The sequence below is a fragment of the Orcinus orca genome, chromosome 21, assembly GCF_937001465.1.
Source record: "Orcinus orca chromosome 21, mOrcOrc1.1, whole genome shotgun sequence".
Classification (NCBI taxonomy): Eukaryota; Metazoa; Chordata; class Mammalia; order Artiodactyla; family Delphinidae; genus Orcinus; species Orcinus orca.
The window spans coordinates 9,757,642-9,781,321 of NC_064579.1; the positions used below are offsets into that span (position 1 = coordinate 9,757,642).

Sequence of the window (23,680 nt, forward strand, 5' to 3'; positions counted from 1 at the left end):
AACTGTGTGGTAATCTGTTACACATCAATAGAAAACTAATTCAGGCACATAATGACATAATTTTTAAAAGTTATCTAAAACTCCATTTCAGTCAATGATAGCATTTTCATGGGGCCTGAGGGAAGCACCTTCCGTCAGATCATATACCTTTGAGGAAAATTATTTATCCACGTATGTGTCACAGAGCCAATCCCCATGCACTGTAGACTCGAACAAATAGGTTTTGATTTGAGTTAAAAAGATTCCACACCCCCTATCATATTGGGGATCATTTTAAGGGATGTTCAACTTTAAACACCTCTACTCTCATGATGCCAATTTCCTATTTTCATTTGGCAAAACAAGCCTACTCTGTTTATTGAAAAGATGAAATATGCTTCTATCAAAAGACTAATAATGATCATGTCTCTCGAGTATGAGAATAGACTTCAAGGCATTGCATCCGGGGGAATTGAATGGAGAACACCAGGTCTGCTCCAGTGCCCAGTGACTGGTAATGCTCCAGGGTGCTTGCTGATGTTACTAATAGAAGTGACCAGGATTTGGTGAGGAAATGCCCAGAGGGCACTGCATCTGAGTCAGGGGTCCGCAGGTCTTAAAAGCACAAATACTTACTGACTTTTGTCTTGATTGATTCTCTTGGCCTCCGTGCTAGAAGTTGAACGAACCATACTAAGACAAGGGACTCAAAAGGAGAGGGAGTAGGCAGACAATACTCAGGAATAAAAGAACAATGCCAATGCGGAAGTCAGGACCCAGGTCTAAGAATAATAGACCATGCCGTAGTGGAAAGAACCTGGTTCTCATTTTGCTCATTTGTGAAATCAGATTTGGCAAGGGAACGCGTTGCAATCCCATTTAATACAGACGAGCAAAATTTCTTTTTGGTGGACCTCAACCTGAATTCCAGGTTGTAGATAAACAGGGACCTGCAAAGGGAAGTATGTGGTGGAAGCAATTGGTGAAAGTCTCTCACAACTTTCTCTATCCCAATCAGAAGTAGAACACATGTAGAAAAATATATGTTGTGTTAACATTAAACCGTAGTAATAAGAAAATATTTGGGTGGATGATAAGACTTAAAACACAGTTGTCTTTTATCATACATGAAATTAAAACAATTTGTATCTAACAAAATGAAGAACTCTTACACCTAAGAGTTTTAAAGGAAAGCAATTCCTTGCTCATATAAATATGTCTGCTATGGCAAACAGGAATTTTAAATCTGTGAGGAACTAATATTAACTGACAGGTTCTCTAGATCAGCTCTGTAAATGCAAGGCATTATTTGATTTAGATATAAGATTTTCATCACTTAATCATATAATTCAGTGAGATATCTTTATTCTAACCTGAACTTCTTTTCAGAAGACTTGGATCACAAAGAGAGATATTGGCAAGAGATAATGATTTGTTAAATGTATGAGACAATTATTTTAGGGATTAACATTGTGTATATAAAATCTACTGATTGGACACCCGATTTTATAGCAAGTATATTTTGAGTTAAAAAAGTGAGAAAAAGTATTTTTGTATGCCTATGGCACACACTGTCTAACATTTTTTCTTTTAAGGGTGCTATGTAAAAAACGTTATCACTATCAAAAAGTAAAAGTTATTAGTTATCCAGAATTTGTTCAGTGTAAAGGTTGGACCTATTGTAATCTTTTGAGTCAAAAGTGAGTTGCCTCTGTACTTTGATGGAGAAAAATCATTTTCCAGTTTGGGACAATGTTACTAAAGTGATTCTTAGAGACTGAAATGGAATAATTCTTTTTTATAGATGCATAGTAATCTATTTAGAAAACATAAAAGCACTAAAGAATATATGCCCCACATTTAACCTTAGGGAAGTCCAATGACCTCTAAAAGATGCATTGGCTCTGTGTATACTGAGGGGGATGGAGGGATGCCCAATGTCAGGACGGGTGTCATTGTCCGTGCCCTCACTGGAGTTGTGGGCAGAACATGTACGGCAGTAATAATGCTAAGCTGTATCTAGAATAATCTGGAATCTTCCAATTGGACAAATTTTTGATCAAATAAATCAGATTTGGATGTTCTTAGTTATAATACCAATTGAATCTTTGATATGCCTCAGTCTTCATGGATGTTATTAATTGCATTTCACTGCTGCTACTTTGCACCTATGTGATAGTGTGATGCTTGAGCAACGTCAGATAGCAGGGTTTGTGGAGTAACCAGACAGCCACACTGGAAGCACCAGTTGTGCTCCTAATCTTTCCCCTGGGTTTAGCTTTAATTTTTAATGAGTTTGCCTCTGCTGAAGAGCCAAATCTCTAATACCCGGTATGGGGAATGATGCGTGAGTTATTAAAACATATAAGAGCTTAGACAATGAGAAGGGAAAGGGCTACACCCTCAGTTGTTGAATTGGTTGTAAAACAAATTCCTGGGGATTTAATGAATAAAATTTCTGTTGGCCTCACATTTGGAATTAATGAGGTGGAAAATATGAAATAACATGTAACAGCCTTGCAACACAGAGAACCAGACCTAGGAGAGTTTATTTTGGAGAAGGAACGTTTTCTAATCTTAGGTTCCTGTTTAGACTTATGACCACTAGCTGGCATGTGAATTCTAGTTAAACTCAGAAACTGTTTATTTTTGTAATTTTTGTCTGGGACTTTTCTCAATTTTTTGACTGTCAATAAAAAGGCTGACTGGCCGAGAGCTTAAACCAGGCCCCGCTGGAGTTCACTGAAGAACTTCAGTCAACAACTATTTGTCTGACACTGGTCTCAGGCTGGGGAGAAGGTTGGGAAAAAAAACCCATTCTGGGAAACTGGAGGCCTGGGTTTAGTTCTAGCTCTACCACTAGTTAGCTGCAGGTCTCAGGACAGTTATCTAACCTTCCTGGGCCTTGTCACCAGGTAAGTTCCCCAAAGTTTAACTTGAGAAACAGTAAGCTCCAGGTTGACAGATCTGGTTTTCCTAACAGTGCCTCCATCAGACTGCTGCCAAAGTTTAGGAAACAAAGAATGTTTGGTCATCTGGGACTCGGGGCAGTTTCCTAACACCTGCAGGACTCGCTGCTTTGGAACATCCTTGATGGTACGTAGCAAAACACATGACGTATATAGATAATTCCAATCCAATCCAAAGCGGTGCCTGGCAAAATGTTCCAGAGCGTTTGTGTGTCTTTCTGCAATGTGACAGACATTCTCATGAAATTCCTGCAGCATATCTCTTGGACGGTTATTGATGTATGACGTACATAGAGGACAGTGCTCCAATCTGAAGGGTCCTGCTCTCCTAGTCTTCACAAACTGAACACATCTGAGTAATCGGTTTCCAAATCAAGAAATAGAACGTAAGCAGGGCCACAGAACCTTGCTTGCTTCCTCTTCAGTCATTTCCTCGCCCAAGGGTAGCCACTGTTTCTAATGGCATAGAGTGGTTTTAAAATGTCCAAAAAAACCCAGATGGAAAACGGAGATTGCCAGGTCCTAATTTAGAGATCTTGACATGTCATTCAGAAATCTAATCCTTTGCCTGTGCCTGGATGAATAGGTACTACCCTTTTGGAAAACAGTTTGGTACTGTGTCTCAAGATCTCTTAACACATTTATTCTATTCCATTCTTGGATTATCCAAGGAAATCCAAGATTTCCAGATTATCCAAGGAAAATCTGCTTAAAAAAGGATGACTTCAGGGCTTCCCTGGTGGTGCAGTGGTTGAGAATCTGCCTGCCAATGCAGGGGACATGGGTTCGAGCCCTGGTCTGGGAGGATCCCAGATGCCGCGGAGCAACTGGGCCCGTGAGCCACAATTACTGAGCCTGTGCGTCTGGAGCCCGCGATCCACAACTACTGAGCACGCGTGCCACGAAGACCGTGCTCCGCAACAAGAGAGGCCGCGATAGTAAGAGGCCCGCGCACCGCGATGAAGAGCGGCCCCCGCTTGCCACACCTAGAGAAAGACCTCGCACAGAAACGAAGACCCAACACAGCCATAAATAAATAAATTTAAAAAATTCACGACATATGTCAATATTTAGCTAGTGTTGATGAATTTATTCTATTAAAAAAAGGATGACTTCATATTTATGAATATTTTCACTTCACAGTTATCTGTAATTATTAAACCAGAAAAGTAGCTCAGACATTCAACAATGGCTGAATCATTAATGAGTTCACAGATACAAACCATGAAACATTAAGCAGCTGTTAAAAGGGAAGACAGGGAAAGTACTTATCTTGTAATGTGTAGTAAAAAATTGAAAGTGCGAAATTACACTATGCTAGAACCATATCTTTGTAAAACTGAAATGCATATGGACAAGAACTGGAAAATATTTATGGAGAGATGTTGGTTGCTTTCTATATCTGTTATGTTGTAAAATTGTTATTGTGATAAAAGTGTGATGGGGTAAAAAAAAAAAAAGCTGATGGGTAGCTGTGCACGATTTTAGTTCCATGGTCAATTAAGCCTTCACAGAAATATAAAAATTTGAGTCTAAATTAAAGGAGACAGTCTGAGACCTGCCATTCTTGATATTTCCAGGTATTCAAATTCTAATGTAGAATTCACAGGAATATTTTCCATAATGGACATACCCAGAAGCAAACATTTTCTTTTAAAGGGATCATCACAACCCTCTGAATTGTTTGTTTATGGTTCAGGAATCTTTACTGGCCTGTTGGATTGGCAGAAGTCTCCTCTAAGGACCTCAAAATTTATCCCTGCTGGCACTGCTGATTTGACCAGATTATGTCTCAACCAGTCATTGGCTGAGCCTCATATAGGCCTGTTTTCACAGTTAACTGTCAGCACTGGGCTCTTCCCAATTAATATCAGACTAATGCCACTTCCAGCAGCTTGGCAACCTGCCCCTTGAGTTTACCATCTGTCACTGCTGCTGTTTTTAACTGATAAACCCCCCATCTCAGGCTTAACCCAATAAGAAGTGTATTTCGTGCCCGTGTCATTCTTAAACAGGTGTTCTAATTGGCAGGCAGCATCTCCTAGGCAGTGATGCTTCATAGATCGGCAACATGTGGTTTCCAAGTTGGCTGTCCTTGCTGGAAGAGGTAAGAGAATGAAGGATTCATGGCGGAGGTTTTTGTGGGTCAAGCCTAGAAGTGGTGTGCCTCCCCTCCACTCATATACTATTGACCCCAACTTAATCACATGGCCAGATCTAACTGCAAGAGATACTGGGAAGTACAGTCTGTCTTTGAGCCCAAGAAGAGGAGAAATGGGGTTTGATGAATAGCTAGTTTCTGACACACATACAACTGTACAACTATTTTCAGAGTATTTAAATTTTTTAAATTACTTTTCCCTTTGTTGCATTATTTGTGATTTCTCACATGTGAATTTTAAAAATTATTCCAATTTGTCTCTGAAACATCTATTATAATTATAATTTTGCTGTACATTTTTTCAAGCTATATATATACATATATATATAGTACACATATATACATGTAAAATATGTGTGTGTATGCATAATCTGAGGTTACATAGTTACATAGGCCAGATCCAGAACTTGGGACCAGGATTTATAACTGTGAGTCCACTGAGTGGTTTCATTTTACTATACTTCAATATCAAATATATAGAGAAGATGACAAAAAGGTCCATGAGTCAATACTTTTGATTAACATCATCTCTACTTTAAATTCCAGTACTGAGTAGTAAATATCTAGATAACTATCTTACATTTTAGAGCCACTAGGGCATCAAATATTGGGATCTTTTTGTAATTACCTTTGCTACTTCTTCCATTCTTTTTCTCTTAGTATTAAATATTTCTTTATCAGTTTGACTCAGAGATTTATCATAATCACTCTGGCAATTGAGGAGTTAGAGCGAGGCATAGATAGGTAAATAGATATGGCGGAAGGCTGAGCTTTCTAAAAATTACAAAGGTACAGAGACCAAACTCACATCATTTGCCTACCCCCTTTCCCCATATCCAGTAAAGGGTATCCAATGGGAGGACAGCAGAAAAAAAACAATGGTCCCTTTAAAGTACAAAAACTGATATGGTGCTTGAATCAGAAATCTGACTACAAAAGCAACAAGAGGAGTGGGCTGAGCTAGGTGGGTATGACAAGCTTTGAGCCATGATGATGACACCAGTGTCTCTGTGTCACTGCCCAGGCCAGACAGCTGCTTCTCATTATCACTGCCAAGTAGGATGCCAGGAGAGAGTAGAAAATTGTGCATAAAGAAACAAACTAAAATTCAGATAAACTCAGAGAGGAATTAGCTAGTTAGTGAAAAACGCTAAAAAGCCAGAACCATCTGGTGTAGGAAAAACTACCCTAAAAGGGACTGTCAACATTACAAATAGCAAAAGAACAGATAGTCTTCCCAGGGTAGAATGAGGGGAGGTGTTTTATTGTGGTCTGATAAGGTGAGTAATATAGAAGGATTGTTTCCAGGCAGCTGCTGCCCATTAGATGAAGGTGGTGAGAGACTCCACGGAGAGCCTTTCAGACAAAGTTATGTGAAAGTATGCACACACCAGAAACTATTGAAGATATTAGATTGATCGTGCTCCAAGTTCTATTGTGGCTAGAATGTTTTCTGGGCAAAGGGAAAAAGGCCAGGTTTGGATTGACAATACGTCTTAAACACTTAATAAAAAATTATATTATATTAATTCCTTTATATCCTCTGTTATTTGTCCAAGAGACGAAATACGATTCAGATTGTCTTCACAGGACTCTACTGATTGAAAAAGACATTGCTTGGCTTTCTTTTTCTCTTTCAATTCCTTAATTTTGTTTTTTTTGTTTGTTTGTTTTTTTGAATTTCAACTTTAAACTCATCGAAGGTAGAACCAACATTTATTGATGGTTTACTGCTTCCCAGACCTTGTCTCAATACTTTACCTCTTGTAACCCTCCATACAACCCTGTAAAGGAAATAACTGTAAAAATCACATTTCGCAAATGAGGAAACTGCTTCGCTCAAGGATACAGTAATTGGCAGAACCAGAAAATTTATTGTATTTCTTAGTGCAAAGGTCATGCTCTTTTCCTAGAAGAGATGTGAGGATCCCCAACACTGGGTTTGAGCTTGACTGATTTTTCAGCGCTTTCTCTTACAGTTAACATAGCAGCTTCTTCAATTTTCCTCTACTTTCTGCTCTTGGAGGCAACACTGGAGCCTCGGTCACTGTGTTTCTTGTAATCTTGGGCAAGTCACTTCACTTTGTCCAGTAGTAAAATGATGAGATTGGACTAGAGGAAATCACAGATCTCAACCAGCTTTGACAAATCTCCAGTCCAAGGACCAGGATGTGCCAACCTTTCAGCCACACTTCTTAACGCGATACCTATGAAGAATCTAGGAGCATTTTCCATTGCCAGGTAATGTCTCCCCTCACTTCTCCCCTCTTTGTAGGTAACTCTTTTTTAAAAGGTAAAAGTGGGGAAACTTCTCTGTTTGGCATCCACACTCAGAAAGCCTGGTGTGATGGTGAACATCAATTTGCAATTCATCAAGATGAATTCAAGCCATCAGTCATTTAACCCATCTGCAATCATCAGGAAAATACCTAAGTCACAGTTGGAAGACTCATGCATTTTTCCAGAAAGTAGAAAGTGTTTGCCTCTTTTCTAGACTGGCAGCTGGCTAAAAGTGCTTACTCAAAAGACTATTGCTGAGAGGGGTGATGTCTAACCATTACGGGAAATTGGTTGCATATGTAAATTTACACCTCTCTTTATCCTTACTGACTTAGTGTTTTTGTGATACTTGTATCCTCACAGGAGCAAATGATAGGAAAGCATGGCAATTTCACTTACCCATGGAAGCAATTCACAAAAAAATAATAAAACAAGAACAGATCTCTTTCTCCACTGTGCTTGTGAACTTTTTTGGGCAGATGAAGCATATCTTTCCTTTAGTATAAAATCCCTTTACACCTCACACGAAGTGATCTATTTGCTCAGTTATTTACTCAATATCATTAAATATCTGTTTAACCCATCTAAGGGGCAAGTTACTTCTCCCATGAAACATTTTCTTACCTATAAAGTGGCCAAAAATAATATGAGCTTATAGAGTTATTACATGAAGTAATTAAGAAAATGCATGACAGTGCCTCCCTTCTCTGTGAAAAGTACTTGTCAGTCATTGTATAGAGTAAAAAAAGATGATTTTGTAAGGAAATGGATCAAGTCCTCAAGAAGTTGCAGTCTGCTAAGAAAAATAAGGTATGTTCATCGATCCCCCAAAGTTACAGAAGGAAGTGGCATGTATGAAAGAAAAATATAGAAAAAATGCCAGAGGAGTTTGGAGAAGAGAGGATACTTCTAGGGTTATAAGACACAATATTTTGCACAAGGCATTTGAACTCCACTTTTAAGGATGGATAGGATTTGGACATAAACAAATGGAGGAGAGAGAATAGAGTTACTTCCTGAAGGTGCAGCGTGAGAATAGAACTAAGAAATAGTTATCATAAGAGAATAACCAATGGTCCGGTTTAGTTGGAGTATGTGGTTTATGGAGGGGGCAATGGTAAATAAGGTTGGAAATGTAAATATGACTAGATTGAAGATGGGTTTCAGTGCTTTTATTCTGGAGGCCAAGATTGGGGGTGATAGTGAGAATAGAGAGGTTATGAGGTGGAGTGGATGTGTAATGAAAGAGGACAGAAAGTTCAGTGAGGGACATATTGGATTTGAGATGTACCAAGAGCCTTCTTGTTGGATTGCTAGGGAGAACTGAGAACTGGGACACTGGAGGAGAGGTACATGGTGGGGTACCTTGGCTGTACCTTTATAGCAAGCAACTTCCAATATAATTCAGTAGACTAGAACTGCCTCGTAAGACTTTTGTAAACACAGAGCCTCAGCAATTCCATCACTTATCTCAATCCCTAGCCACTGAAGGGAGTAGAGGTGACATAAGAAGTGAGAGTGAGTTTATTCAAATTTTAAAATAAAATTTGAAAAAGATCTGCTGAAGGTGTTGAGGACCAAGAAGTACCATACTGCATACATTTTGGATTCAATTTATAGTGTATTCATGATGGTCTGGGGTGAAGGAACCTTAATAAGCCCTCAAACCAATTAACTGAAATAAGTTATTGATAAGGACAAAAAAAAATGAGCAAATAATACACCTTAACTACACAAGTGCCAAGAGTGATCCCAAGATAAAAAATGACTGATGTGTAAAAGGCAATACAATCCAAAGGAAAAATGAATTGCTAACAAGTTGCTTTTTTAAATATTTTAATGTGGTAAGTTGCCATTCACATGGAAGGATTTTCTGATATGAGGATCAAAAGGAAATTTCTGGCAGCAAAAATTATTGACATAGAAAATTCAAGGGAAGCAGTGAAAAATCCCATTAGCATGTCAGGGAGCCTTATCTGTAGTTTATTTTCTGCAGCTTGATTTTGTTGATGGAGACTGGCTACAAAGATTAGGAGCCATAAAGATAAGAAAAGTTGACAGACAGAAAAGGTACCTTGAAAACAGTACAGGATGCAGAATAATATCTTAACACCCTATAACTCTGAAAATATCAAATAAAAGACTCCCTGCCATAAAACCTCAGGAAAATAACTCTGTGCAGTAATATAGGGAGAATATTTATTGGAAGGACCAATTTTCTTCATGGGCTTTGGGCCCATTTAGTACTGTAATGCGTATCAGAAATCTCTGCTATGATTTCTCATAATTTTGTGTCTAACAGGAAGACTTCCTGTAAAATATAAGGGCTTAGGCAATACACGTAGAGTGAATTCTCCAGAAAGTCAGAAAATAAAGTCAACATGACTTGTTTTCTCACTATTTAGGGTCTGAAATCAGAAGACCTGGCTGACACCGATCTTTGAGTTGATCCTGTGAGTAAATAAATAGTGGGAACAGAGACTAGAAAGATCTGCAGAGACTTTGAAATTCAGGTTTAAAACTTTTGACTTATTTTAAATAAGAAACAACAGGCCCCGAATAGAGTCACTTGTGCTCAGCCCCACATCAGCAAACCAAGATTTAATACCTAACCTAATTACAGTTTCTGTATCTTCCAGGCTTGACATTTTAAACCGATTGGCCTGGAATTTCCTGATCCACACTAATGAGGTAATCTTCAGGTGACAAGGTGACCTTGCCTGAAATAATCCTTCCTTTTGTTTTTGACTTCCTTGTCTCACTCCTCTTTTGCCTTTAAAAACCTTCCATTTTGTACAGGTCCTCAGAGTGCCTTTCTACTTGCTAGCTGGGATGCTGCCCAATTCATGAATCATTGTATAAAGTTGATTCGATCTTCAAAATTTACTCATTCGAAATTTGTTTTTTCACAGATTATATCCTTCTGGAAAAAAAAAAAGAAAAAGGGTAGCTATGTGAGGTCTGGGGGGGTGGGGTGGGGGGAGGGTGGTAGGCAGTAATATGACCAAATCTGTATTTTATAAAGAGTTGTCTGACAGGTGTAGAATAAGTGGAAATAAGAAGAGATTTGAACTAGGAAGAAAGGTTAAGAAGTTTTTTGTTTGTTTGTTTTGTTCTGGTTTTTTTTGGCTGCGCTGTGAGGCTTGCGGGATCTTAGTTCCCCAACCAGGGATTGAACCCATGCCCTCGTCAGTGAAAGTGCTGAGTCCTAACCACTGGACTGCCAAGGAATTCCCAGGCTCAGAAGTTCTTATAAAGCCTGATCTAGATAGTGGCAGACAGCATGGTCCAAGAAGTGTTTCTCAAGTAGAATGATAGGGTTAGAGGAAAAAAGATCACTGTTATATCTTTTAGTGAACGTCAAAATAAAGTTTTTTAGTCTTCACCTAAGATTTTGCTCTAAATATTAAAGGATAATGTGATTGAATGTAATATTCTAGATTGACAGTTATTTTCATGCACACTTGGAACATACTACTCTACTGCCTCTGGACTTCATTGTTGATGAGATGTTTGCTATCAGTCTATCAATAACTTTCCTTTGCTAATTTTTATGATTTTCTTTTTATTCTTTATTTTCACTATGTGACCAAGGTATGGATTTATTTTTATTGTATTTTTATTTCTTGCTTGATTCTAGAGGTAAATTTTTGATCTAAAAATTCAGTTTTTAATCAATATTCTGGAATATTCCTAGCAATTAATTCTCAAAGGTAGCCTACCACCATTCCTTCCTTTCTCTGCTTCTGCAGTTTTTATTAAACATTAGATATTAGGCGTCTCAATCTATCTTTCATGTCTCTTAACTTCTCAATATTTTTTTCCCTTTTACTTTCTAGACTGCATTCTGGGTAAGCATCTCAGTACCATTTCCAAACTCACTAATTAGCTCTTTTACAGATTTCAAGTTAGAATGTATCCCACCTACTGCAGTTTTAAAATTTCAAGGATTAATGTAAGTTAGATGTTCAAATTGTCTAATTGATTCTTGAAATCAATTGATCCACATGATTTTGTTTCATTTCTGTTTACATTGTTTCAAGACTTTATGTTCTTTTCAAGATGGCAGTTATGCCTTGGTTTATTTCCTTAAACACAATGTACTTATTTTAAAGTTTTCCCCAAACTGTTCAATGAAGAGAATTTCATATTGAGTATTTTGATTTTTGATTGCAATGGTTTTCTTAGCATTAGAATTCTTCAAGTGTTTGTAATATTGCCCTGCAGGAGGCCTGTCTCTCTCTCTCACTCTCTCTCTCTCTCTCTCTCTCTCTCTCTCTCTCTTCTCTTTCAGATGCACACACACACACACACACACACACACACACACACACACACACAATCTCTTTAGAGTCTGGAGTCTCCAAAATGAATAAAAGAAAGAAGATGCATGGGAGTTACCAATTCAGGAAGACAAGTTTCTCTTACAAGGACTGACAGTTTGGTAGCAACCTTAGAAGTCTCTCACTACTGATAGTTCTGGGAAGTATGTAAAACTAATCTTTTATCAGCATCTTGTATAGCATTTACCTTGTGTATTATATTTATCAAATATGTATTAAATACATATTTTTTGAACTCATTTCTTAGTAACCATGCTAAAGAAAATTGCAAAACCACTCAAAATCATACCTACAAAAGGAAACTAAAGCCCTATAATTATATAGAGGTCTTCTAGAAGCATTGAAAAGTTATACCATTTCCAGAAGGAAAAAAAATAATAAAACGTTACTGCAACTATTAATCCAGGTCTGAAACTCCCATGTACTATATTAGGAAAGTAAGAGACCAGAGCAGATGTAGTCAGGATGTGCTCATTATCATAAAGTCTGGGAATGTGAGCCCCACAGAGAAAAGGTTGACAGCAAGAGAAGAAATGAGCAGAAAGGAAGAATTAAGGAGATGCTAAAGGGTTTAACATGAGGAGGGGTTTACAAAAGACAAGCTATGTTAATTGGAAATATAGAAGCGTTAATAAAAAATGAGACTGACTGAGTGCCCATAGAAGATGTTAACCCAAGGTCTGGAGAGATTTAGGAAAGGAGGAGACATCATAATAAGAACTATAATATATTATATTTGTACAGCAAATTACTTTTTATGAAGCATTTCTACAGACTTTATCTTATGTGAACTTTACAACCACCCTATGAAGTAGAATAATTATTATTTAGGTTCACTGGTAGTAACATATATTGAGCAGCTTCTTTGTGCTAAGAAATTTCACCTGTTTATACAGTTTAATTGGAGTCAGAGAACCTGGATTCAAGTATCAGCTCTTCTATTTATAAGCTAGGAGGCCTGGGGCAAGTTACTTAATATCTCTATTCTTCCATACCCATTTTTTCAGATGACACATGTATGTGTTAAGATACGATATTTGTTTTTCTCTTTCTGACTTACTTCACTCTGTCTGACAGTCTCTAGGTCCATCCATGTCTGCAAATGACCCAATTTCATTCCTTTTTATGGCTGAGTAATATTCAATTGTATATATATGTACCACATCTTCTTTGTCCATTCCTCTGTTGATGGACATTTAGGTTGCTTCCATGTCCTAGCTATCGTAAATAGTGCTGCAATGCAGACAGAGAGAACAAACATATGGATACCAAGGGGGCAAAGGGAAGGGTGGGATGAATTGAGAGATGGGGATTGACATATATACACTACTGATGCTATGTATAAGATAAGTAACTAATGAGAACCTACCATATAGCACAGGGAACTCTACTCAATGCTCTGTGGTGACCTAAATGAGAAGGAAATCCAAAAAAGAGGGGATATATGTATATGTAAAGCTGATCCACTTTGCTGTACAGTAGAAACTAACACAATATTGTAGAGCAACTATACTCCAATAAAAAATTTATATATCTCTGGTCTTCCTTACATATAAGATGGATCTAATAAAAGTTCTTATTGAAAGGGTTGCTGTGAGGCCTCAATGACTTAAGACATTTAAAGTACTTACAACAGGGAATTCCCTGGTGGTTCTGTGGTTGGAACTCTGCGCTTTCACTGCTGAGGGCCCGGGTTCAATTCCTGATTGGGGAACTATGATCCCACGGGCTGTGCGGTGTAGCCAAAAATAAATAAATAAAGTACTTAAAACAGAGCCTGGCACATAGCAAGGGCCTTTTAAATGTTATGTATAATCATAATGATGATAATAATCATTATTTTCTTTTCTGATGAAGACATGAGGTCCTGAAAAGTCATGTTCTTGATCAAGATCACATAATTACTCGTGTTAAAAACTCAAAGCTGGATTCTCACTCCAAATTCTATGCTTTTCTAGGAACATTGCGTATTGCTTCAGTTGTAGTTTGTGACGATGTTGAGACAGAATATTAATATAAGAAATGAAAGAGTATGTGATGTATAAAAACAAGCTGGAGACATCCATTGGGAGAAGAGTCCTCAGGTCAAGTGAGTACGTCAAAGAATGTAGATGAAGAACCTTCCAAAGAGCTGTTTTAGCTTTGTGTTCTTAGTGTTTGGTACAGTATGTGACACCCCCTAGGTGAAACTGAATTACTTTTTGGCCATCTAATAACCATTCTCCATTGAAAAGTAAGACTCCAAATGGCCTTTGGGAAACCACCTCTAACCCACTCTCAGTCATGGTATTTGGGTGAGAATGACTCCTAATCACCCCCTAGCTACAGGGGTGGATGGTAATGATTTGATTCATCTCCTCAGTATCCTATTTCCCTTGTCACAGCAAATGGTCATAAATGGGCATGTAAGTCAGTCCAAGCCAAAGAAAACCAAGGAGAAATTTGCTGGAATTTGGCAGGAGGAAATTTCATTTCCCCTTGGAAATACCAGTAGGCACACTTACACTTCTCTTAGATGGGGCCCTGTGAGAATGTGAGGGCTGGAACTACTGCAGCCATTTTGCAATTATTAAAAGAGCATGAAAGAGAATAGAGGGGGAGGAAAAGTCTTTGGTGACATCAGCTGCTTGTTGTGTAAGCCCATGAATTGAGTCTTGTCTGAAGCCAGTCTTACTTTTGGACTTTTCAGTTATACAGCTCCCACATTTTTTTTTTAAAGTATGTGTTACTTTTTTTTTGGTCACTGGTAACACAAAAAGCCCTGATACAGTGAATGTTTAATAAATATTGTTAGGAAAACATTTGCAGTTTATTTTACGTAAAATGGGTGCATAACACTAATACGTAAAAAGATATTAGATACAGTTTAGAAAAGGCAACAACCTGACGGAAAAGCAAGTAGAGTGTAGACAGTTCACTGAAAAAGAAATAGAAATAGCTCTTAGCCATATTTAAAGAAAAAGCTTAAACTGGCTCAGTTTAAAAGATATACAAATTAAAACTACATTGAGATACAATATCTCACCTATTAGATTGACTAAAATCCAAATGTTTAACAATGCATTTGATGAGGTTCTGGGTTAATAGGCACTTTACTGCATTTCTGCTTGGAATACAAATTGTCATAACACCCATGGAGTATTTGTTGGCAATATCCAGCAAATTTACATATGAATTTTCCTTTGTCTGAGTAATCTAGGCCAAAGCTATACAGGCAAACAATTTTTTTAATTAAAAAAAAAGGATTATATGGACAAGGCTATTTATTGTGCTGGTTGAATTTAAACAATAATACATCTACTCAATAGAGTACTCTGTAGCTGGAGAAAAGGATGAGGAATATCTCTATATCTTAATATATCCAATATATCAATATTAAGTGAAAAGGCAAGGTAGGGAAAAATGTATATAGTAGGCAAGCAGTTGATTAAGAAGGAGGTTATATGAATACATAGATTGATATTTGTTTATTTGTTTTAAATGGAGGCTAAAGTTTATACTTTTTGAAAAATGGTCACCTAAGGAGGAGGAAGTAGGGTGGGGACAGATATCAAAGCTAGACTTTTTGATATACCCTTGATTGAGGATCCATTAAATATTTTACATAGTTATAAATCAAAATTAAATTTAAAAGGCAGCTCCTAAAACCCAAAAGTGAGATAAAATAGTTCTTTTGGTGGCATAAAGTAACTTTTTCAAGTTACTTTAAAACACAGTCATTTGACTGTACATCCTAGGGACAAAAACAAAGCACAAACTTTGTCATCAAAGGATCCAAAATCTAGGTGATGTTACTATAATTAAAATAAGAAATTAAGACTTCCACTTCTGGAAAGATGGAGTAGATGTTCATTTCCCTATTCCTCCCACTAAGTACAGCTAAAATCCCTGAACATTATATATATACAAGCATAAGAAGACTCTGAAAGGTGAAGAGAAGAAGGCAGATTGGCCATGGACCTCAGGATCTAAGGAACAACATAGCAGTGAGTTCCCTGCGTTTTCTTTTTGCCTCATGTATCCTGCCAGAAATGCTAGCCAGCATAGACATAAAAGCAGCAAGAAAAGCCTAGTCCCTCTAGCCAAGGGCTCAGCAAAGGGGCAGCCTCGGAAGACAGACAACTCGCAGAAACCTCTGCTCAAGTCAAACGTCATCCCACCCCCAACAGCCAAGGCTGAGTGCGGAGCCCAGACCCCCAACCTTGCCTGCCTGCTTGTTGCAAGTCATCCCTCATGCTGCCCCTGACCAGGGTGGTAAAAGAGTTGGACAACCAGGGAGCTGAAACTTTACCATCGGCAGTAACAAGGACTCTCCCTGCCATGTTGTCAGTGGAGGTCACTTGGGGAGTAGTAACTAGGCACTCCTATCCCCATGACGATGTCAATGGAGGCCAAGTGGAGAATGTGGACTTCAACCCCACTGGGCACTAAGCAGGTGGCATCCACCTTCTCTTGCTGGTGTGGTTTCAGAGGAGGCCTGCTAAAACAGAAGATTCAAATAAGAACCAGAGTATCATAACATAACGTCCAACAGGTCTAGGATTCAAGCAAAACTCATTCACCTTACCAAGAACCAGGAAAGTCTCAACTTGAATGAGAAAAGACAATCAGTAGATACCAACACCAAGATGACCTAGATGTTATAATTATCTGACAAAGATTTTTAAAGCAACTATGATAAAAATGCTTTAACGAGCATTTATGAACATATTTGGGAAAAAAATTCAGCAAAAAGTTGAATATAGAAAGGAAAACCAAAGCTGAAATAAAAAACTCAGTTGATGGGCTCAAAAGCAAAATGGAGAAGACAGAGAAATGTTTCAGCAAACTTGAAGATAGAAATTACCAAATCTGAATAACAGGGAGAAAATAGACTGGGGGGAAAAAAAAAAAAGAACACAGCCAAAGGGACTTGTAGGACTATAACAAATATGTAACATTCATGTCCGAGAAAGAGTGGGACTAAAATAAATAATAATGACTAAAAATTTCCCAAATTTGGCAAGAGACATAAACATACATATTCAAGAAGCTGAGAAAACCCCATACAGGATGAACCCAAAGAAATACATACCAAAACAAATCATAATCAAACTTCTGAGCACTAAAGACAAAGAAAACTTTTGAAAGCAGCCAAAGAAAAATGACACCTTACCTGTAGGAGAAAAACAGTTCATTTGAGAATTCAAGTTAGATTTCTTATCAGAAAACGTGGAGGCAGAAGGGAGTGGCACAATATTTTTCAAGTGATGAGAGAAAAGAACTGTCAACCCAGAATTCTATAGCCAGTGAAAACAACCTTGAGGAATAAAGGGGAAATCAAGACACTCTCAAGAGAAGGAAAGCTAAAAGAATTTGTTGTCAGCAGATCTACCCTCAAATAATGGCTTAAGGAAGTTCTGTAAACAGAAGGGAAATGAAAAAAGAAGAAAACTTGGAACATCAGGAAGGAAAGGAGAACAAGAGAGTAAAACTATGAATTAGAATAATTTGCTTTCCTTTAGTCTTTAGTCTTCTAAATTATATTTCATGATTGTGGCAAAATTAGAACAATTTCTGATATGGTTATCAATGCATGCAGGGGAAACTTTTTAGATAATTATATTATAAATGGGAGAGGGTAAAGAGAGGTAAGATTTCATTCACACTGGCAAAATGTTTGTGGTAGACTGTGACAGGGTGCATATATAATGTAATACCTAGAGTCTTCACTAAAAAGGTTATACAATGGGATATACTTAGAAACACTATAGATAAATCAAAATAGAAAAAAAAAGTTCAATTAACCTACATGAATGCTGGAAAAAATCAACTAAAACTGAAACAAAAAGATGAAACAAACAGAAAATAAAAACCAAAATGACAGACACAATCTCTCACCTATCAGTGATATGGCAAAGGCATTACGCTGAGTGAAAAAAAAAAAAAAAGCTTTTCTCCAAAGGTTGCATACTGTATAATTCCATTTATATAACATTTTCAAAATTATACTGATGGACAAGAAATGAGCAGTTGCCAGGGGTTCAGGATGGGGGGTGGGGTGGGTGGGTGTAACTACAAAAGGGTAACATGAAGGAGATCATTGTGGTGATAGAACAGTTATGTAACTTGGCTGGGTGGTGGTTTCATGAGTCTACAGATGTCATAAAACAGCATGGAACTGTAAACACACATTGTACCAATGTCAATTTCCTATAGTTTTGTAAGATATAACCACTGGGGGAAACTGGATGAAGGGTACAGGTGACTGCTCTGCACTATCTTTGCAAATTCCTGTGAATGTATAATTATTTCCAAATTAAATGTTAAAAAGTTGTTATTCAAGAACAATGTTTTGAAAGTTATGAAGTAAATATGCACCTAGTGCTGTCGTAATGAGGAAACACAGGGCCTAATTCAATGTAAACAAATCAGGACAACTTGACAGAAGAGGCAACATTTGCACTGAAACTTGCAGGACAAATGTTTGTCAAGCAAAGCGCAAAGCTGACTGGAGCATTTCAGGGTTATGGGATTGTATGCGGCCAAAAGAGGAAAACATCCGGAGGAGGGCGCGCGGCTCATTATGAACAGGCTATGCGGTCCCGTGGGAGAGCGGCAGTTCTAATGAATGAACATTGACACCTCCACAGACATTCCATGGACACAAGTTTATTTGCCCATGTATATGCTGACTTATGTCTTTCCTCCCCAGTACAGACTGTATCACTATGATTTCATGAGAAAATATTGAGAAGCGAGACACGTTTTTCTTTTTTTACATCTCATGCCACTGACCTTCAATTAATTATCCTTTTTTATCATGGATGCATGCTCAAAATTTTCATAGAAGAAAGATGAGAGAAGAAGCCAGGTAGATGCTGAGGAAAGGTGGAAGTGGATTTTAAACATTTATTAAATAATGGGTGAAGTTACCATTAAAAAAAGTACAACGACTACCAAAAACCATTGATCCTGTGGGATGGAAAATAGCTACAGTGTCCATGGGGGGCTGGATGTACACAAACGCAGGATCTTGGGCCTTGTAAGAGGTTCCATTCAGGGAGACAATACGCTACCATCAGAAAATCAATACAAATGCTAACTTTTTCTTCTAGTTCCAGGTTACATTCGAATGATTGGAAGGATTGACCTGCATCTGTAGGAAAAAGAATGAAGCTATTGTTTGTCAGTATGCGTCAAATATTTCATTAATTCATTCACCCTTTCCTTTATCCAATATTTATTGAGTATTCATGGTGTGTCAGGCATTCTTCTAAACACAGGGGCTTTCAAAACTTAAAACCAAGGAAAGAAATTTGCCACATATGAGTTTCAGAACTTTTACATCTAAAAAATATGGAAACATGATTATGATATTAAACAAACTGAGGAAAATGTTGGCCCCAAATAGGAAAGACAAATGGTTACTATCCTTAAAATACAAAGAGCTCATATAATTTTGCAATTGAAAAATTGGTATAAAACTAAAATAGATAGTTCAGCGAAGATATATAAACTGTTTTTTTTTTTTTTTTTTTTTTTGCGGTACGCGGGCCTCTCACTGTTGTGGCCTCTCCCGTTGCGGAGCACAGGCTCCGGACGCGCGGGCTCAGCGGCCATGGCTCACGGGCCCAGCCGCTCCACGGCATGTGGGATCCTCCCGGACCGGGGCACGAACCCGCGTCCCCTGCATCGGCAGGCGGACTCTCAACCACTGCACCACCAGGGAAGCCCCCACTGTTAATAAATATTGGAAGTGATGCTCATTCTCACTATTGAGCAAAATACTTTCCACTATTACAGGAAATAAAATATCTACTGTCTGTCATACAGAGTGAAGTAAGTCAGAAAGAGAAAAACAAATACTATATGCTAACGCACATATATGGAATCTAAAAAAAATGGTATTGATGAACCTAGTGGCAGGGCAAGAATAAAGACGCAGACGTAGAGAATGAACTTGAGGACATGGGTGGCGGGGCAGGGGAAGCTGGGACTATGTGAGAGAGTGTCATGGACATATATACACTACCAAATGTAAAATAGATAGCTACGGGAAGCAGCCGCATAGCACAGGGAGATCAGCTCGGTGCTTTGTGACCACCTAGAGGGGTGGGATAGGGAGGGTGGGAGGGAGACGCAAGAGGGAGGAGATATGGGGATATATGTATATGTATAGCTGATTCACTTCGTTGTACAGCAGAAACTAACACAACATTGTAAAGCAATCATACACCAGTAAAGATAAAACAAATACGCTGTTGCCAAGGGTGAGCAGATATATGCACAAATAAGTTCAAATTTTTGAAAAGTCTTTTCTCAACATGAGTTCAGAGTCTAAAAATGTTCAATAACTTTGCTCTAGAAATGGTACTCTAAGGATTTTTCATGAAGAAATAATAAAAAGGCAGACAAAGAATTATATATGTGGATATTCATTTAGATATTAGAATAATTTTTAAACAACCTAAATTCTAATGAGGCAGTGATAAAATAAAGAACACCAAATTCACAAACGGTACTATTAAGTAGACACTGAAAATAGTATTTCGAAGACTGACATGGTAAAATACATAATCTATAAATATCAAATAAAATGTCAGGATACAGATGTATGATTGTTTTGTAAAATACTGTTAAGTATATTTTTATTTTCCTTTCTATACTTTTCTGTATTTTCTAAATTTTCTACAATAAACATATTTTACTTTTATAATTGGTAAACCAGCTATAATTTTAATATAATTATATGATAGCTCATTAAGGAATTATGTATCAAAATTAATTTTTCTAACAATGTTTCAGTAACTGAATATAATGTTTCTTCATAGAAAATTATTAATTCCTAATTATTATGTATTTATTTGCTTCTTATCTATCTTCCTTAGTAGAATGTCAGCTTCTATCTCTGTGTTTGTACTACAATTCTATGTAACAGAACTTTCTGCCCCAAAGGAAATTTTCTATATCTGTACTGTCCAATACAGTAGCCACCAGACAAACACATGTAGTGACTGAGTACTTGAAATGTGGCCAGTGCAACTGAAGAACTGAATTTTTAATTTTATTTAATTTTGTTTAATTTAAATGTAAATTTATATAGCCAAACACTGTATTGAACAATGTAATTCTAGAGCCCAGAATAGTGCCAGGTAAAGAGTAGGTGCTAAATAAACACTTGTATAGTGTTTGGATAGATAAGTGAAATTATTTGATGATTTGGCCTCTTTTTTAAAAAAATTTTTATGGGAGTATAGTTGCTTTACAATGTTGTGTTAATTTCTACTGTACAGCAAAGAGAATCAGCTATGCTTACACATACAACTTTGGCATCATTTGATGACATTGGGATAAGAACAGAGATAAAGTTGATATTATCCAACATATAATATTAATATTCCAGTTTGGAAGTTGTTGTCCCTAATATCAAAATGAAATGGGAAATGGTGGCTCTAATGATACTTACTAATAAATGCTTAATAGCACTATAGATATGAAATCATTTAATCCTCCCAATCTCAAAAAGTAAGTAAAATCATTTCCCCTCATTTTACACATAAGGAAACAGAGCACAGAGACGCAAGGTAACTTACTCAAGCACACACAGCTAATGGAGCCAGGGTTCAAATCCAGGTAGTCTGGGTTCACCTGTGTTCTTAGCCTCTGTAATTTAATGTTTAGATATGTTTCTAATGACTAGGGCGGTGTTTGGTGTCAAAGCTACAGGTCTAACATTACAGCGGACCAAGATGGATTTGGATGGATTTTCTAAGTTGGGCTTCCTGTATTTGAGCACATTAACATAATGCATAGTGTCTTTGGTTTGGTTTTCAATGCATCTACACAAAGTCTTAAAATTCATCCAACAAACATGTACTACATGAAACTAAGTGCCAGATATTGTGCTAGGTTCTGGAGCTACAAATATAAAGAAGCTATGTTTTCTTCCCTCCAGGAGTTCTTACACGAGTAAAGAAAGGTTCATAAAAAGAGATTACAAAATGTGGTAAGTACAAAAATGAAAATATAAAAATAGCATTCTGGGAGCCCAGGGGAGAGAGAGAACATTTGGAAAGAATTGATATTGAGGGTTGAGGGTCCCTATTTCCACTCTACTTTCTGCTTTGCAAATTCACCCTGACCCTCATTCATGCTGTAAGACACCCAGGGTTATGGTCAGAGCTTGTAGATTTGGGTTTGACGCACATCTGTCATTTACTAGCTAGTGACTTCCGGGCAAGTTGTTTTTGGGTTCTATAATAGGTTCAAACATCCCTACCCTGTAGATCTTATGGATTTTCTAAAATGAAAGTCAAAATGAGATCTTGCCTGTTAAGTCCGGTACAAAATATAAAGCACTATGCCAGTGTCAGGAATTACTCTGATTTGTTAATCTGTACCATCTAAAGGGAGTGAAAAGGCAAGGCTTTTATCCTAAAAACTCTTGGGTGACTAAATGACAAACCCGTGCATGAATAATGAATGGAGTAGGCTCCCTGGAAGGTGTCTAGACTTCAGGGGAGTATCTGATCTAGCATCCCAAAGGATCTCATTTGCAAAACGTACTGTCAGTGACTGAGTTGGCATAAACGGGGTTGCATTACAGAAGTCTGGTTGGAAGATGAAAGATAAAGGACAGCAAATGGAGGGTGCAAGGTGGTGTCTGGCAGGCATCAGCAGGTATCAGTGTAGATCTACATTTCATATTACTGGATCACAAGAGGGAGAAAAGCAGGGGGTCCAGGAATATTTGAAAAAGAATAGAAATCTGTGAGCTGTGACTTGAAGTTCATCAATTTGGCATTAAAAAAAAAAAACCACATTTGTGAAACACCATACAGCTGTAAAATATACTTGCAAAAAGATTTTCCCTTTATCCTAAAAAAGAAAAGAATAAATAAAACCCTAACACCGGACAGTTTGCGTTAAGCACTATCACCCAGATTTTGTAAGTAAAGAAAGGAAAAAACCTAGAAAGCTTAAGTTATTTGCTCAAGGCCTCACAATATAACCAATACATAAGAAAGAATCTCTGACCTGAAGACCAGTCATTTCCCCCACACTGTGGAAAATAGGTATAGTAAAAAGAAGTTGGCCAAGTTGGTTAATAACTGATCTCACTGGAGAATAAAGTGAAATTGCAATTTAACAGGAGAATCAGGCCTGGATAAGCTGTGTTGCCAGCACTGTGGACATCTTAGACCTATATATGACCCCTTTCATTGGGATTAATATTTGAAATCTACTCAAGATTTTCAGTGAGTTAAACAGGGAAATAAACACAGGAGTAGAGCTTTACCTCTTTAACCTTCAACCAGATTCAAGGATGTTGGGCAAAGAAGTTATTGCTTGGCCTTTCCCCAGGCAAACTCACTTTCCTGGAGGCCTGTCTGCAATGGCCGGAGGCTATCTTCTTTGTAGCCAGAACTCTGAGAATTTGCCTTAAAACAGAAGTGCCTCGGGCTGCCCTGGGGAACCTGGCATCTCTTGAAATCCTCTTATGAAAGACAGCTTTTGCCTAAAGCTCTAAGTAACTCATAAAAGGCAAAGGAAGATACTGGCAATTATCCAAGGGATTTCAGCAAGAGAAATGAATTTCAGGCAAAAATCTCTTAGAGCACTGCTTCTCAATTTTTATTGTGCAGGGATCTTGTTAAGATACAGACTTTAACGAGGGATCTTGTTAAAATGCAGATTCTAGTTGGTTAGGCTTGGGGTGGGGATGGAGCTTCTGCGTTTCTTACAAGCTCTCAGGTGATGCTGATGTAGCGAGCTTTTAGAGCATCCGCTTCCTGACAGAATTTGCCCCAATTCTCCACTTGCTATCTTTGGAGCAGAGGATCTCAGAATTTAGGTCACATTAGAATTACCCGAGGAACTTGGAAAAAATGCAACGTTTGATTTGGTAGGCCTGGGTGGGCTCTAGGAGTCTGCTTTTCTAACAAATACCTCAGCTGTCCCATTTT

At 37.7% G+C, this 23,680-nt stretch overlaps 1 protein-coding gene and 1 long non-coding RNA gene across 6 annotated transcripts in view; both read left to right on the forward strand.

Moving 5' to 3' along the window:
• The window catches only part of FUT10 (fucosyltransferase 10), a 242,347-nt gene extending 231,998 nt beyond the window's left edge, over window positions 1-10,349 (forward strand). The window contains exons 9-11 of one of the 3 annotated variants that reach the window (XR_007474652.1): window positions 2,963-3,075; window positions 4,964-5,055; window positions 7,089-10,349. The gene's annotated coding sequence lies outside the window, so the exon portion shown is untranslated. Of the gene's footprint in view, window positions 1-2,962; window positions 3,076-4,963; window positions 5,411-7,088 lie in introns of those variants that run through there. The other 2 variants (XR_007474653.1, XR_007474654.1) reach the window with 2 other exon arrangements.
• A 1,318-nt stretch (window positions 10,350-11,667) lies between these two features.
• Window positions 11,668-23,680, forward strand: part of LOC117198077 (uncharacterized) — a 31,469-nt gene continuing 19,456 nt past the window's right edge. The window contains exon 1 of one of the 3 annotated variants that reach the window (XR_007474655.1): window positions 11,668-13,821. This is a non-coding gene — a long non-coding RNA (uncharacterized LOC117198077). The other 2 variants (XR_004479018.2, XR_004479017.2) reach the window with 2 other exon arrangements.